Raw genomic sequence first — 15,824 nt, 5'->3', positions numbered from 1 at the left:
AAATAGTTACTTGGACTGTATTACAGCCTGCCACGACAGAACCTTTCCCACATTTTTAAAGCTGCAAATGTAAACACCACTTAAAAGGAAATTTACGTGAATGGCGAACCAGGGAATGAAAAAAATGGGCTGGAAGAAAACAATGAGTTTTCCTGTGCCCCAAAGAGCAACCCTGGGAAGTCCTGGCTCTCAAAAGATAATAATGGTTACCAGGGCTCTCCATTTGTAGGGAGTGGGATTTCAGGATGTTTTCTTCCCCCCAGCCTTTGCAGGCTGTCAGGACAGGTTGCTGTCAGCTGTGGCAAACCCCACTCAGGGACGTGGAGATGATGGGAGGCAGCTCAGGACATGGCAGAAAGCTCCACTGCTTTTGGGGTCTGGCAGAGACACCCCAGCTTAGGGAGTCATCCTTCACCTGCATTTAAGTCAGCTCTGATTCATGGCAGAATAACCATTTTGATGGTGAAAAGCAGCTACTAAAAATGCTTTCTTATAACAACACTGCCAAGAAAAGAGCCAGGAGACTCTGACAGCATCTGCAGTTAATGGGAAATGGGCAATCAAGGAGCCGATGTGGGGAAGCTCAGTGGTGGGAAATGCTGCCTGAGCTCACCCCTGTGTGCCACAAGGGCCACCTGGGCACAGTGCCACAGTTCCTGCAGCAGGGGATGCAGTGACCCTTTGGAAAGAGGGGCCCAGAATCCCCACAAAGAGGATAAATGGGGGAGAGTCACACCAAATCTGCAGCTGACAGAGTCCCAGCTCCTGCCTGGTGCCAGGGCTGCCCTAACAATGGTGTGGGTGCTGTCCCTGCATATTCCCCTCCTGTGGTACACACAGGATGGGACCCAGGGACTGCTGGGCTCTGGACAAACACACTGACCTGTGGTTTGTCTGATGGGGATCTAACAAGACACCATTTCATTGTGAGCAGCATGGCAAGTCTCCCTTCTGACAGCTCAATGTTTGATCCACAGATCTGCACCTAATCAGCTCAGTGTTAGGATCCACAGTTAAACCCCATTTATTGTCTGAGCCTGAAGATTAAGAGACAAAAACCAGAGGATTCAGAAATAAAAAGTAAAGCAAGGCAGTCAGAGTTGTTTTTTTCTCATTATACATGACTGTAAATGCAGCCACTTGCAGGCAAAGCTGATTCTGGTTCCATCCCTTCAGGACAGGTTTGCAGACTGTTACTGGTCTCCAGCAGAAAAGGTTGGGAATTACTAAAAACCTCACAGAAGTTTGGAGCAGGGAGGTTCATTCCTCCTAGGGGAGGCAAAATGAGTCACACCATCTGCAGTGGCAGCCCAGCTGCCCAATTCCTGCTCAGACAGTTTAAATCCTGACAGTGCTGAACAGCACTTGCAGCAAGACATCACTTCAAGAGAAAGCAGGTTAATGGCACAGGAGGAGGCACAAAAGAAACCAGATTAAAGGCACAGGCTTTGCTCACCAAGAGCTCTCCTCTCCAGGATTCCTGCAGATGGAATCCTTCACACTGCAGCAAATCCAGAGGATGCTGGAAGCGCTCAAAGCCAGACTGGATGGGCACTGACCAAACCTGCTCCAGTGGGAGGTGCCCCTGCCCATGGCAGGGAATTGTCAGTAAATAATCATTAAAGTCCCTTCCAACCCAAACCCTTTGTGATGCTACAAACCATGGGCAGACCTTACAAGAATGTCAGCAGGGATCCTGCTATGGGACTCACACTTTGGATATATGAAGGCAATTTTAAATTTGGATTGGATTGATAAAGGCAACTGTTCAGCACACCAGTGCAAACATGCAAATGCAGGGAAATGCATAACCTGAATAACCAAGTTTTCTTTGCATATTGAGACTTGTCAGCCAATTATTCTTCAGGCTTTACTGTAAATGGAAACATAAGTATTTTTGATAACCAGTAATAATGACTTAGGAGAATCTCTCTGATTTTTATATATTACATGGGCAAGAAGCCAGACAGAGCATTTAGTTAATTAAAGTTTTATTGATAGTTGTAAGTGGTGCATTTCTGACATCCTGCTTTGTTCCTCCCCTGTAGAATGTAACCCTCACCTTCCTTGACGTACAAAGAAAATAAGAAAAAACAACTGTTACTTCCTTCAAGAGCCAAGTAAAAAAGCTGCCACAAAAATAAACAAATAACAACCAAGTTCATCATTCAACATAGCCATACCCATAAAAAGACTAATTTGCAAATGAAATAGGAAAGAACCTTGCCTAGGCTGCTAAAAAGAAATTAGATAGCTGCATTTCAAATTAAAAAAGGGCAGGAAGTAGGAAAAAATAATGAGATACTTATACTCTCTAAGTCGGCCAAATGTAGCAACCCTTGTTATATTTGGTTTTCATGTGTTACTCACTAGGCATGTCCCTGCACTGGGAAGAAAACCAGATAAAACATGTGGTTATTGGCCCACAGAGATATCACAGCTAGAATGCAAGCTCAGGTCTGCAGTAGCTTTCCTTAATAAGTATTCTCTATTAAAGGAAAGACTGATCCTACATGATGTGACAGGCCACTGATACAAATAAATTGCTTTATGATATGATCTGTGAGCAGCCAACAAATATTCACCATGGGCTCACTGAGCTCCACACTAGCGTGTCTAAATTTCCACTTCCTGTAAAATCAACTTTTATCTCCTCTGTGATACAACCCAGCAGAATGTTGAAATCAATGCTTTTAACCCAAAGGCCTGCAGCCAGTTTACAACTATATAATTTGAAATAACAGGAGTTTCCTATCCATTCCAGTTTTCAAGCCTTTGTGATGCACATGTCACTGAATTGCAGGAATAGCTCATGCAGTTGCAGAAAACTTCTAAAGGAAGTGATAAATGAATAACACCCTTTACAGCTGTAACCAAATAACGTGACTGAAACACACTGGGGTTTTTCCCCACCTCCAGCTTTACAAAATTTCATGTGGTTCACTGGTCAGAAAGTCAGAAAGAACAAAATCTTTATCTGCTCTTCCTCACTTGCTACCCACAAACTGCCAGTTAGATAATGCTGAAGGAAATCAGTGTGGTTTTCTTGCACAACAGCCTTGCTAAAGAGGGAGCAACCATGTAGCAAAGCATTTACAGGAGACAGGAAAACTCTAGGATGCCATTCTGATGCCCACATCTTCATGAAATCAGTATGGCTCTGGCAAAACCCACAGGGAGTTCCCTGGATACAAAGCAAGGCTGCAAAAACACATTCAGGGGAATTGTTCCATAACCCAGAAGCAAATACAGAGCCAGGTCAGGAATTTACATTATATTCTTAGATTTCTTGTATGATAACATAAGTGTGCACATGCAACCTGCCCCATAACTTTTGGCCAGTAGCAGCCAAATTTTTAAGGGGTCTGAAGCCTCCATGAAATTCCCCTAAACCTCATGTAAACTGGGGGCTGAGCAATGAAAGGAGTCCAGGCTCTGCCAAGCTTCAGTCCAGCACTGCCAGACAATTGCAAGTAACAGCTTTTGGCAGAATGTTAAAAACAACAACAAACAAACAAAGAATTTGAATCAACAGGAAATGAATTGTCAGAAAAACAAAACCAAGGTTTATAGAAGGCAAAACTGGAGTACCACCATACTGACCACATGTGAACTGCATGACAACAGTTATGTGACACAGAAGAGGTCACGTTTGTGAGGATGGAGTGAAAGATTCACACAAGCTTATCTCGTGCAGCTCAGATAGAAAGTATAAATACATATGGTACAAACAGATATACCTTGTTTTTTTTAGTTATCTCATATTTCACTTTCTTTACATTCTAATGTTACAGTCTGACCCATTTTCTTTCAAAATTTATCAAACATGATGAAGGGATCAACTAAAGTACCCACCGTCCTCATTCTTTCTGAAAGTAATTTTACTGTAAGATAGTTCTGGCTTCTGGGGCACATTTAAGGAAAAAAATCAAAACCAAATACACACACAAAAAACCCACAAAACAAAACAAAATCAAAAAAAACCCAACCCAAAACAAAACAATGCCCCCCCTAAACAAAAAAAGCCCCAGAAGCCAAAATTATTCAGGTTTAAAATACAAATGTCTTCTAATAGGAAGAACATACCTACATCAATGTGATGACCATGATTAATATTTCAGAATCTTTCAAGAACCACATCCAGTCATTTTACAAACTTCCTGTTGTTAATTACAGAACTGCCATCTAAATTCTAAAGCATCTTTCACTTTAAGGAAAAAACCCCAACCCAGTGACATTTAAAAAAATGCCATATATGGGAGTAAACTGTAACTCTGGTGCAATGAGAATAAACCCAGTTTAATCCTCCAAACCCTAGATTAAATTATAAATCCTGAGCAGAGGTAAAGAAAGCCCTTCTCAGAATGCCCTATAGTCACTTTTAAGAACTTCAAAGTAATAACACTTAAATTTAGACTCCACTCCCAGTGTCCCAAACTTGAATGATTCAACCTTTTCAGCTTCCATTCAACCACTCTTCATTCAACAGTTTGTTTACAGAAAGATATTTGAATTGTTCTAAAGAGCACCACAGCTCACTGTAGAACCTTTTGATTCTCCAGCAGGCACTATCACTTATTTACTTTAGGTTTTCCATTATTCAAGTGCTGGCTGGTGCACATTCAAATGAATCACAAACACCAGAACAAACAAGACAGTTCAGGCAAAGGAATGCAATTCAAACAACATCCAGTACAGAAGGCATTTAGAAACTCAGAAAACTAGGAAATGTTTGGTCTGCTTTTAACTTAGCATGTTTAGAAAAAAAATATCATTATGAAAGTCTGAAATTGCTTAAAGTTATACAGAAGTGCCACTAAAAACTCCTTATCTCTCAATTTCCACCAGTGACACAAAGGCATTTACCAAAACCACTGCAATGAATTCTTTCCAAAATTCCTTCCAAATTAATGTCCAGAAAAAGAGGAGAGAAATCCCAAACCCTGTTCCAGGACTACTCTGTTATTCCAAAATGCACAGACACTGGAGTGGTGCAGTGACCATGTCTGTGCTATCACCTGAAATAAAAATTGTGCTTGAAGATCCACCATCCTTTCCCTTAAAAAAACTAATTATGGATGGCCCCTGTGATCCAGGGAATACACCAAAAGCCAAGAAAAACAAAAAAATTCCTGCTATGTTCAGTCAAAACTGCAATGAAAATTAACATTTGACCAAGACAGAGGAAAAACTGACATTTATAGAAGCTGCAGTTGATGACATCCCATAAAATGATGCCAATCACTTGTCTCTGAGTCAGCTCCATTCCCACATTTAGTACAAGAGCTCTGGCTGACTCACACCAACCATCTACCTGGGAGATAAATAAAAGAAATTTCAAGCATGATTTTGCTGCAGCTTTTCATGATGAAGTTTAAATTTGCCTGGTTCTCTTCATTTGAACTCAAATGATTTGAAAATTTAATTTAAATTCCAGTTTGTCTTCAGGAATTTTCTCAGAAGCAACAAGCTTAATGCTAGATGCACAAAATTGGCAAGTAAAGAAATGATCTGGTCTAAACAGATTCTGTTTTCAGTGAGAAACAGCTTTTCAGGCTGCTTACTTGCCTAAAGGCATTTATGGGAGGATGATTTGTATATTGGGGTAGTGAGTTTATGCTTGAAATATAAAGTTTATATTATCTTTTCATTATGCTTCTATTTGCAGTGTTTCATCTTGTTTGTTCTCTCGGTTCAAAGTCCCAAGTTCACATTCTATCCTTGTATTAATTAGTTATAGCTTTAGGCAAGCCAATTCAGCCTTTGTTTCTTCATCTGTAAAAGAAGGACAATAATAAATATTTATGTACTTTAAATAGATATTGGAAAGATGTGTTTACTCTGACACAGTTTTTAAAACACACCATTTTATAAAATTCTATGCAAAAATTACCCACTTTAACTGGAATGGTTGTAATTTTTGTAAATGGTTTGTGGAACTCCCTATCCTTTCCTTCCTCAAGGAGCCCATTTCTTACAGTTCTTGAAAAGCCTCCCATGTAGCAAACCATGCAACCCAGAGCTGAGTTCATGGCATCCTAATTATGACAGTGTAACAAAAAAATTTTAAAAAAAGAAAGAGTGCATTGATTACAGAGACATTTAATCTTAGGAATCTGAATGACTGAATATTACAGTACAGAATTTTTTTCCATTCCTCCTCCTGGGGGAAAATACAGAGGAGTAAGAGCTCCTTATGTCATTGCTTTTACAGCAATAAGTTTTTTGTGATATTCAATGTTTTGTTCGCTGGTGTCTGTTAATCTGAGCCTTTCTAAATCCAATCTTTGCCCGACTTCCTCGCACGCGAAACATCTGCACTTCCAAAATAAATGAACTACATCTGTGCCTGTTTTACCAGTCAATTTATCAGCTTCCTATTAGAGGGGAAAATACCCTAAACCAAAATGAGATTCTGGAAATAAAATAAACCTCAATCCTTGTGAATCATCAAATCTGAGCAGGAAATCAGCTGAGGATTCTTCATCATTAGAGATAAAACAGGAATAAATACCACTGGCTGAAACTTTAATTCTTAATTCTACTAGTGCTGATGTTACTTGCAATAAAGAGATTAAGATCCAGTACTAAAATGGGAGGAAGGGGTTGAAACAATCCCTTAGAGCAGTCATTTAACAAAGCACCACTTTATCAATGCATTTCATGCCCAATTTGATTTATTACTCCAATTTCAGTGTTGGAAGGAATACAGTCTTTGAAAGCACACACTCCTCTGCTTTAAAGCTCATTCTAAACTTTTAGTGCACAGAACAGGCATTACACTGCAGCACTCCCCTGCATGCCACCAGATGCTGTCAGTCAAAAGAATTAAGCATCAAAACAAAGCCTTCCATCAACACAAAAAAATCCACAGGAGAGTAGAACAGGTGACATCATCCAGCAACCAGTCACTTTTTTCTTTCATAGTTCTGTGGTGGGGAATGAAAACTAAAACTTGGAAAACAACTTTGCTGAAAGCTGATATGAGGATGCTTCAGCAATGAATAATTTTGTACACCAGACACCGAGATCTGAATTAGCACAGCAATACAAACCTGGGCATCTGGGCAACCTGGCAGCTTCTGGGCAAAGCTGCTGTCCATGGCACACTGAGGCACCTCAAAGCTGCTGTCCATGGCACACTGAGGCACCTCAAAGCTGCTGTATGTGACACACTGAGGCCACCTCAAAGCTGCTGTCCATCACACACTGAGGCCACCTCAGAGCTGCTGTCCATGGCACACTGAGGCACCTCAAAGCTGCTGTCCATCACACACTGAGGCCACCTCAGCCTCAGCAGCACAGGAACAGGAGCCTCCCCCTGGCAGCTGCTGCCTGCAGCCATCCCGTGCTAACAACTCTGGGACAGCTCTGGGAGAAGGAAGAAATACTCAGCCACAGGAAACCATGGCAGGGGATGAGGAAGAGACTACACAGACACAGGAATTACAATTTGAGCAAAAATTTTAGCTGCTTAGGTATCCATATGGCCCACTGCCACAACATGCAAGTCCCCCAGGACTTGGATTTTTCCTTCCCCATCCTGAAGTTCTTCTCCCAGTTCCTTTAAAAAGTTATCCCAGTATCACTGACTTGCCTGACTCTGCTTTTTGAACTGGCTCCCAGTTTCAGTCTTCTGCTCTAATTAAAGTGACAGTTTTGGAAATTTTCTAGGGGAAAAAAATGTACTGGTCTAACTTGTATTAAGCCCTGCTTTTTTGAAAATTAGATTTACTATATAGACCAGTGTTTCTCCTCCCTGCAGTATTTTTGGCTGAAGCTGGCAAATGGATTACATTTAGCTAAAGGAACACATTGTCTTGGATCTGTTGATCCTATTAGTTACCTGGAAATAGGTACCAAGGTTGAGGAGATGCTTTTTTAATGCTTCTGTAGAGAAAAAGAAGGCCCTAACTAGCTGTAAATTATATAGAACCCTCTGGAACAGCTTAAGTGCTAAAATTTCTTCCTGTAGTGCAATAAACACGAGCAATGAAGCAGCTTTATAAAGATACACAATGCTATAGAGGAAGTTAAAGTAAAAATCTGTCTCTCCATCAAAGCAGCTGTATTCATTGCAAGAAAATTTTTTCTACTTCAACCCTCACACCAACATGCTGAATCTTTTGTGTCTCTAATATCCACTCACAAACTCCTCCTTACTTAAACTGCAAATTCTCCAGGGCAGAGACTGTCTCTTTACAACAGTGATAAGTGGGAAGGACCCTCAGGCCACTGGAAAACAAAACAAGAGTTGGCACACTTATTTTCTAACTTCATGTGCTAACTTGTCCTCAAATCCTCAAGCAAGGAAATTTATTTTATTTCACTTACATACTACACTGAAAAAGACCCCAACCAACAAACCAAACCAAAGCAGTCATTGCACACTCACTAAGTTAGATTTATAGAGGAAACTTGGAAGGTACTGCACTTTTGCCCAATTAGGAAAAGGATGTAGAATATAACATGGCCAGGTGATGCCTGTAGCCTCTCCCTCTTTGTACCCAGATGAATCAGTCATTAACTGCAGACAAAGCAAAACAGGCCCAGAACTCAGACTGGAGCTTCCCCAAAAGAGAGCTTTGATACAACGGCATCTGTAACACTGCTTGGACCTTTTAAACGAAATCCTCCACCTAAGACTCCCAGGCACAGACATTCACAAACTCCAAGCTTCATGGCAAGCTTCAAGGTTGGCTTTCTAGTTGCTGTACTTCAGAAAGTGTTTTTTAAATATTTTCATCAGGATTTAGTTTCACTTACCTAGAGGTTTAGTTTCATTTACCAAGAGGTAAATGCTTTCTGCTCTTCAGAGACCTTATTTTCTTGAATTCCAAAGTTTGCTTTCAATGTATTTTTTGAAAAAGGAAAAATATATTTGCTCATATTTTATGTAAGAAGCTTATGACTTGCCCAGCCTTCTTGTACTTGAAAGAACAAACAGATAAATAGTAATGGGCAGGCTAACATTGCCTTTGGAGAGTCACAGGCTCCCACAGTTGCCATCTGTGGTAACAAACCACTCACAGCCAGGGCTCCCTTCCAGAACACACAGACTCCCTGTGCCTGAGCCCTTCTGATCAGGGGCAGTGTCACTGGCTGCTCACCATGACAAAGGACACAGGAGACAGTGGGACAGCGCCAAGGCAAGCCGTGCTCACCTCCCAAAGGTCACCCCTGTGTGTGCCAAAGCCCACTGCCCACACCCTCAACACCCTGGGTACAACCCCCAGCACTTGTTTGCTTCTGCATGTTAGACAGGGATGGCCCCAAATGTACTTGAGCCTTGGAAGAAAAGATTGGTTTGCTTTTAGATACCAAAAAAAAACAATCCCAGACAATGAAAATAGCAAAACTACCATGATTCTTTCCCCTATCCTTTCCTCCAGTCCCATCCAGACTAGTGTATAAATTTCTGACAGACTGTTTTCAGGGAGTAGCAGTGATGTGCCAGGTTTATGAGAGTTAAACAAGTGTATTACAGCTCACCTGATATGTCACAGATCTTCTTCAAGGACAAGTAACCTCAAAAAGCTCTAGGATGAAAAAAAACCCCTAAGCATAGAACCATAAAATAAATCATAAGCCAATCAAACTCCTCCTCCCTATTCTCTCCAAAAATAAACTCAACAAATCCCAGTGGCTTCAGATGAAAATTGGTTTTCTTCTTCTACCAGCAGCCAAGCCCCAAACTGTATCTGAGGGTGAGGCCAGGCACCCACTCTTCCTTGAAGGGCACCAAGGAGCAGCAAGTCTGAGGGATGTGGCAGCAATGCAATGAGACATTCAGCAAGTCATCCTTGTCCCCAGTGACACTTCAGAGGAAACTGAGGTAGCAGAGCCATATTTCAGGGAAATAGCAGAGCAGTGCACATGTTCAAAGGGCTGCTCAGCAAGTCAGCCTGCCAGGAAGAGGAAAGTTTACTTTGCCTTAAACTCCTCACTCTTCAGAGGTTCTAAACAGCGAAGCTGCACCTCTGTGGTCCTCCTAACATGCAAAGCTACTGCAGAGCATTCACTCTGAGCCCTGTCCCTGAGTGCTGCAGTCAGCTAGAGGTGCATTTCACCCAGCTGACAGCACAAACTCCAGCTTCCCTGAGATCTCTGCAGCTTGTTTAGAGGCATCCAGCACAGGCACTGGCCTGGATGAGGAATGCAGTTATGCACACACGAATGGCCCTGACCCACTTCTCATCCTGGCCACTCGGAGCTGTGAACTCCATTTATTATTAGCACCAGAACAAAAAAAAGCCTGTGTATGTACATGAGGTCTGACAAATGCCCACTCACTGCACAGGCAAGGAATGAAAGGAATTGTTCTATTATTTGCCATCATCATCCTCCTCTGAATGCCCACTGAATGCCATGACTGTTGAAATACCTTTGGTGGGCAGAGCTTGCCTCCCCTTCAGGGCAGACCCTGCTGACCTGGTGAGGCACTCAGCACCATGGGGCACAAGCACAGTGAGCTGGACATTCTCCAAGGGGCACAGGAGAGCTCTAAATCATCAAAGAAAGAAAAGAAGCTCAAAGAGAGGTCCCCTTTATAGAGTAACACCTTCAAGAATGAGTTTCTCCTGCCTAAAAAAAAAACATACTACAAAGCAGAGGGACTGCTTCAAATGAAGCCAAACATGAGGGCAGTTCCTCCCTCAGAAGCATTCCTGGGTTTCAGCTCTATAGCTTAGAAGAAAGGTAGGTAGGTAATTCCCCTGTACAAGGTAAAACACAGGATCTATCCCACAACAAGGTTGTTCTGCAGGATATTGAAATACCCCTCATAGCAGCAGCACTTTTCATGCTTTGTTATCACAAGTTCTCTACAGGACCCTAATGCAGCTCACACAGAGAGGCTGTAAATGTAAATGCTGAGATTTGCTAAAGGACAGCACAGAGGTTTTACAGCTCATCCTGAAAGCACACATGATGCCAAAAATTGCAGTAAAACTGTAAAAATAAAGAAATTGAGCTCATCAAAGTGAAAGGGATTTGTCCCACTGTTCCTAAATGACTGCACTGTTTCTTGATGAGGAGCATCTATGTGCACAAAAGGCAACCTTCTGCCTTCATGATGTCAAAAACATTTTAAAAATGTAAGCAAATCCAGGAGTTTTGCTTCTAGGATAAATAAAGGTAAACAAGGCAAAGGTTATTGCATTTGTGCTCCCTGCTGATATCATAAAACTGGGATTCTTGTCCCAGCTAAGCAAGCTGAAGACTTGCTAAAGACTCAGTAAACTCCACTGCAGACTAGATTTATGCTACAAGCAAACTGCACTAGGTCACCACAAAACCTGCCCTTTCAGCTACACACCCAGGCTAAATAATGGAGGAAATACTGATTTCAAAAGTTATTTTAAAATGTGACACAGACCAGCAGACAGCACTACCCTAAATGCTCCAAAATCTTTGCAACTTATTCTTTTATAGCCACAGTTTGGAAACACTGTTCTCCCACCTGTGAGAGTCCCACCCTTCATTGCACAAAACTTACAGCCCTGGCCTAGAACAAGAAGTAGGCTGTCAAGACAAAAGTTATTTTGAAACCAAAGTGACAAACAGGACTGACTTCACTTCAATCATAACCATCAAGCACCAAACACAGCACTGTAGGGAAAAGCTAAATTACTAAAAACTAAATTACTTTAGTTTTCCCAAAGTGACAGAGCACAGGGGTAGCAGATAAGCTGCAGTGCTTCGAGTTACACAGAAAAAAGACCACATCCTTCCTCTTTTTGCAGACACCTGCAATAAAAATAAAGTGCTCCCTGCTCATACAGCCCCAAAAGATTTCTGCCACAGGCCACTCCCTGCTGTCATGCAACACCCACAGCCCTTCACACCAACAAGCCAAAGCAGAAAAGCAGCCAGGTCAGAAGAGCAGCTACGTGAGTGTCTGTGCATATCACAACGAAGAGCAGCCACCCCTTTAGAAAACAATTAAAAAAAAAAACAAACCACAAGCCTGGTCTCTCAGGGTGGGGATCTGCACTCAGACCACATCACCCAGCTGCTGGGGTCACAGAAAGGCAGTCTGGCCTTGCCTTCACCCACCTGGCTCTGCAAAGTCTCTTCCTGCTCACACTCAACTGTACAGTGGGACAGAGTGGGACCTCCCCAAAGACCCAGCCAGAGACCCATCTGTAAAAACAGCACCCACTGTTTGAAGGCAGGTAGAGAAAGGAGAAAAAAAAGATCCCTTTCCATTTTCTCTTCTCTCCTGTGTATGCTGACTCTGTTTAAGTACCCACCACTACAAAACCCTTCTGTTTTCCACAGTATAACAGAGAGCAGCATGGCTGAGATGGAAGAGCAGTCAGCCACTGAGTGCATCACAGCCAGGTAACCCAACCAGTTTAACACTGTGCCTTTTGGGCTGTGCCTCTTCTCTTCTCCCACTCCTTCTGGCAGGGGCAATACTTTCATTTCAACACCAGCCAACAGCTCAGGACACATGAGTTCAAGCTCTTCCACCACTACACAGTTCCTGTGTGGTCACAGACAACTCATTTTCTTGCCTGTGATCCTATTCCCCATCTGCAAAGGGAAAGTGTCTTCCCCACAATGGGAACTCATGGTATTCCACTTCAGCATGGTTTTAGAAGGATTAATATAAATGAAGCATTTGAAGAGATAAGCCTGGCAAGAGCATGCAAGACATGGGAAGTGGAAGTATTACTGATAAATGTAATTCTAAACAGATAATTTATGTTTCTTGTAAAAATATGTTTTTCCTATCAAATTTGCAGCATTATGTTCAGGTTAGCATGTGAAACTATTCTCTTTCCACACCTGAATCCTTCCACTGTTTTATGTCAAAACAAAACATCAAACCCCTGACTTACATGCCTTTTAAGCAAACACAGAAGAGTTGCAGGCTCTTTGCACATTATGTTGTGCTGCAAACCATACTTGACTGACAGTGAAAAACACCCCAGGTCTGGCCAAATCAGAGCAAACTTTAGAACAATAACTGAAGTTGAAGAAACATTGAGCATTTTCTTCCCCTTCACAGTGAGATGTGCATGTATCTTGCTCTTTGATTCTGTGTCAGAACAGCATCAGCCCTGAGCTGTGTCGGACATGCCCTCTTTGGGTTCTTATGAGATGCAAACAGATCCAAAGTTGTACAGCACAGGGATGTCAGATACAAAAGGGCCCAGCAGAAGCTGAGCACTGAAACTGGCTCTGTTTACAACTACCACAGTCCCAGAACAGATTAAGAGCCGGCCACATGTATTTAATACTGCTAACCGCACACAAAGATAACATAGCTTTATTCAATAAAATATTTTCTTTGAAACGTTGATAGAGCCAAAGCACTGTTAGAGCCAATTACTTGTTAAACAGTTCCACTCTTCTTCCCACAGCTAGCAAACATGATTATTTCCTTCTCTCTTCCCCCGTTATTCCTTCTGCCCCAATTTTTAGGTAATTTCCCTGTCCTTACTGAAGTCATGAAGGAATGTTCTAAAAACCAGTTTTTCAATGCCCTAAGTATGGGCAGCTGTGTAAAAACTGAGAGACTCCCCCACCCCCAGGCCAGTCTATCACTCTGTATCAAGCCAGGCTGCTCCACTGTGTGACTCTGACAAACAATCTGCCACTTCAGCAAAGGCACTGACCAGAGGCACCACACAAATCAGATTGTGAGGGAGAGCACCAGAAAGATCTCCCAGCAAATCTGATTGTAAAGGAGAGCACCAGAAAGATCTCCCAGCTGCAGCTGCCACGGAGCTCCTCACTTACCCAGTCGTGCAGGGGTGGTGCACGGGTCAACACAGTCTCAAAGCCTTTAAATGCCTGGAGGTGAACTGGACTGCAGAGAAACTTCTTAATTTTGAAGAGAGAAAAAAGATGCTAAGACTGAAAAAGAAGGAAGAGAATAAATTAAGGGATATGAGATCTGAAGCAGAAAGGAGAAAGCAAGCAGGAAAGTATCGTGAGGACCTGATGAGATGATTCTCCCACTTCTAACCTTTGGGAAGCATCAACATGCCATTTTAATTAACAAAACTTAAGTGCTGAAGACAATATACTGACACTACTCTCGAGCATTATGGACACAGAAGTGACATTTCACCTGCCAAAACCATCCCTGGCAAAACTCCACCATCATCAGTGGAACTACACCAAGCATGAAATTGGCCCACAGTTGTACTAAGACAAAAAAGGCTTTGTTTCAGGAGATATAGGGAATTTCTGGTTCTTTATAATAAAGCTCAGCAATTGTTTACTGTCCCTAAACAAATATCCCTGACACCAAACAAGCAGCCATCACATTCATAGCACACACTGTCTGTTCATAGGAAAACATCCATCAATAAAGCAACAGATTACCAGCATCCTGTTCATATCACAGTGAAATTAAACACAGTTTAAATGCCTCCCAAATTGCCTACCAGATCCACAAGCAATCATTCTCATTTTCAGCAACATCCTTCCACCCTCCTCTGCCAAGTCAAGGAAAGTTGAATGTCCTGACTGGTGCTACAGAACTCAGCACACACTGATGTACCACAACGCTGAGCAGCTCCACTGCCAGACTTATTCAACAATACTCCCACCACAAACTATACCCTGCGACCACACTGTGCTCACACAGAAACATCTTTTTCCTCCTTTTGTTACATTTTGGTTTGACCATGTGAATTCCCAACGAAATCCCACAAGTTCACATGTTTCTGCCGTTCTCTCGAGTTTGCCACAAACATACCCTGGGCTTACAGGGCCAGACTCTGCTCCAATGCCAGCCACGGCCGTACAGCACATTTGCATAGTATCCATTTATGCCAGAACTCATTCAGCTATGAAAAAATCCAGTGGCTGAAGCAAACAAGTAGTTGGGCACACAGAGCTCCTATACTGCACCCTTTTCCCTTATGCACCCCCAAAATGAGTTTCTCCGTGCAGTTTCCCTGGCCAGCTTCACAGCCTTTAAACCCAAAGCACAGGAAAACCTGGACATTTGAATTTCCAGGGTCCTTGAGTGAAAGTTTGACAGACTCAGGTGGGATTGGCGGGAGCACAGGAGAAGAACTCCTGGGGGCTTGTCCCGCTCCCAGCTTCTACTTGGTTTAAAGATCTGTAGGAAGACATCCACTGTCCAGACCAGAAGTTCAGCTGCTCTGAACGCTCATTTCACAGAGCACCACGTATAAGAAATAAAACATTTATCATTTTAATTTGCTTTTCCAACTCCTCTTCCCGACCATCACCACCCACTCCCCCAGGGATCCCGCGGTTCTATGGGGGTGCTCCCACGGCTGCAAGAGGCACCCAAGGATCAAAGCTGTCCCCAAGAACACCCGAACACCCCACGGACACACCGAACAGCCGGGGGAGAGCCGGGGACACCCAGGGGGGCAGCAGGACCGGCAGCACCTCGGAGCCTCACAAACCCGGGGCACCCTCCTGCTTGCTCCCCCTTTAATTTGTGCAGAGCCACGACGAACTCCCCGTGTTTCCCTTCACGAAGGAAGGCGCGGGTGCCCCCCCAGCCGGGACCCGCCGCTCCCGCCTCTCTTCCCCGGGAACCGCCGTCCCTCAGCCCCCCTGGGCTGGGATATCCCGTCCCTCCGCGCCAGCGCCTTTGTGTGCGGAGCAGACACACAACCTACCTCGGCGGGGCGGCTCTGCCCGCTCGGCAGCGCGGGGAACGAGGGCAGGAAGAGCCGAGAAGGGACGAAGACGAGCAGCCACTGCCTGCCCGCCCGCCCGATGCCTGCCGAGTGTCCGCCCGGCCCCGCCACACGCGCGGAGCCGGCCCGGCCGCGCCTGAGGGGAGCGGCGGGGCGGGCCGGGGGCGGGCCCGGCGCTGA

The 15,824-nt window shown here is 43.5% G+C and overlaps 1 protein-coding gene across 3 annotated transcripts in view; it reads right to left on the bottom strand.

Annotated features, from left to right (window-relative positions):
- Window positions 1-15,824, bottom strand: part of FAM107B (family with sequence similarity 107 member B) — a 93,049-nt gene that overhangs the window by 44,997 nt on the left and 32,228 nt on the right. Inside the window, exons 1-2 of one of the 3 annotated variants that reach the window (XM_064702995.1) lie at window positions 15,624-15,760; window positions 13,753-13,869 (exon numbers count right to left, since the gene is read on the bottom strand). The exons of 1 other annotated variant lie outside the window; for it this stretch is intronic. The gene's annotated coding sequence lies outside the window, so the exon portion shown is untranslated. Of the gene's footprint in view, window positions 1-13,752; window positions 13,870-15,623; window positions 15,785-15,824 lie in introns of those variants that run through there. One more of the 3 variants, XM_064703000.1, reaches the window with a different exon arrangement.

This window comes from Zonotrichia leucophrys, chromosome 1A (genome assembly GCF_028769735.1).
Source record: "Zonotrichia leucophrys gambelii isolate GWCS_2022_RI chromosome 1A, RI_Zleu_2.0, whole genome shotgun sequence".
Lineage (NCBI taxonomy): Eukaryota > Metazoa > Chordata > Aves > Passeriformes > Passerellidae > Zonotrichia > Zonotrichia leucophrys.
Note: the sequence above shows the minus strand (reverse complement) of the source record. Positions and strands in the feature narration are given on the sequence as shown.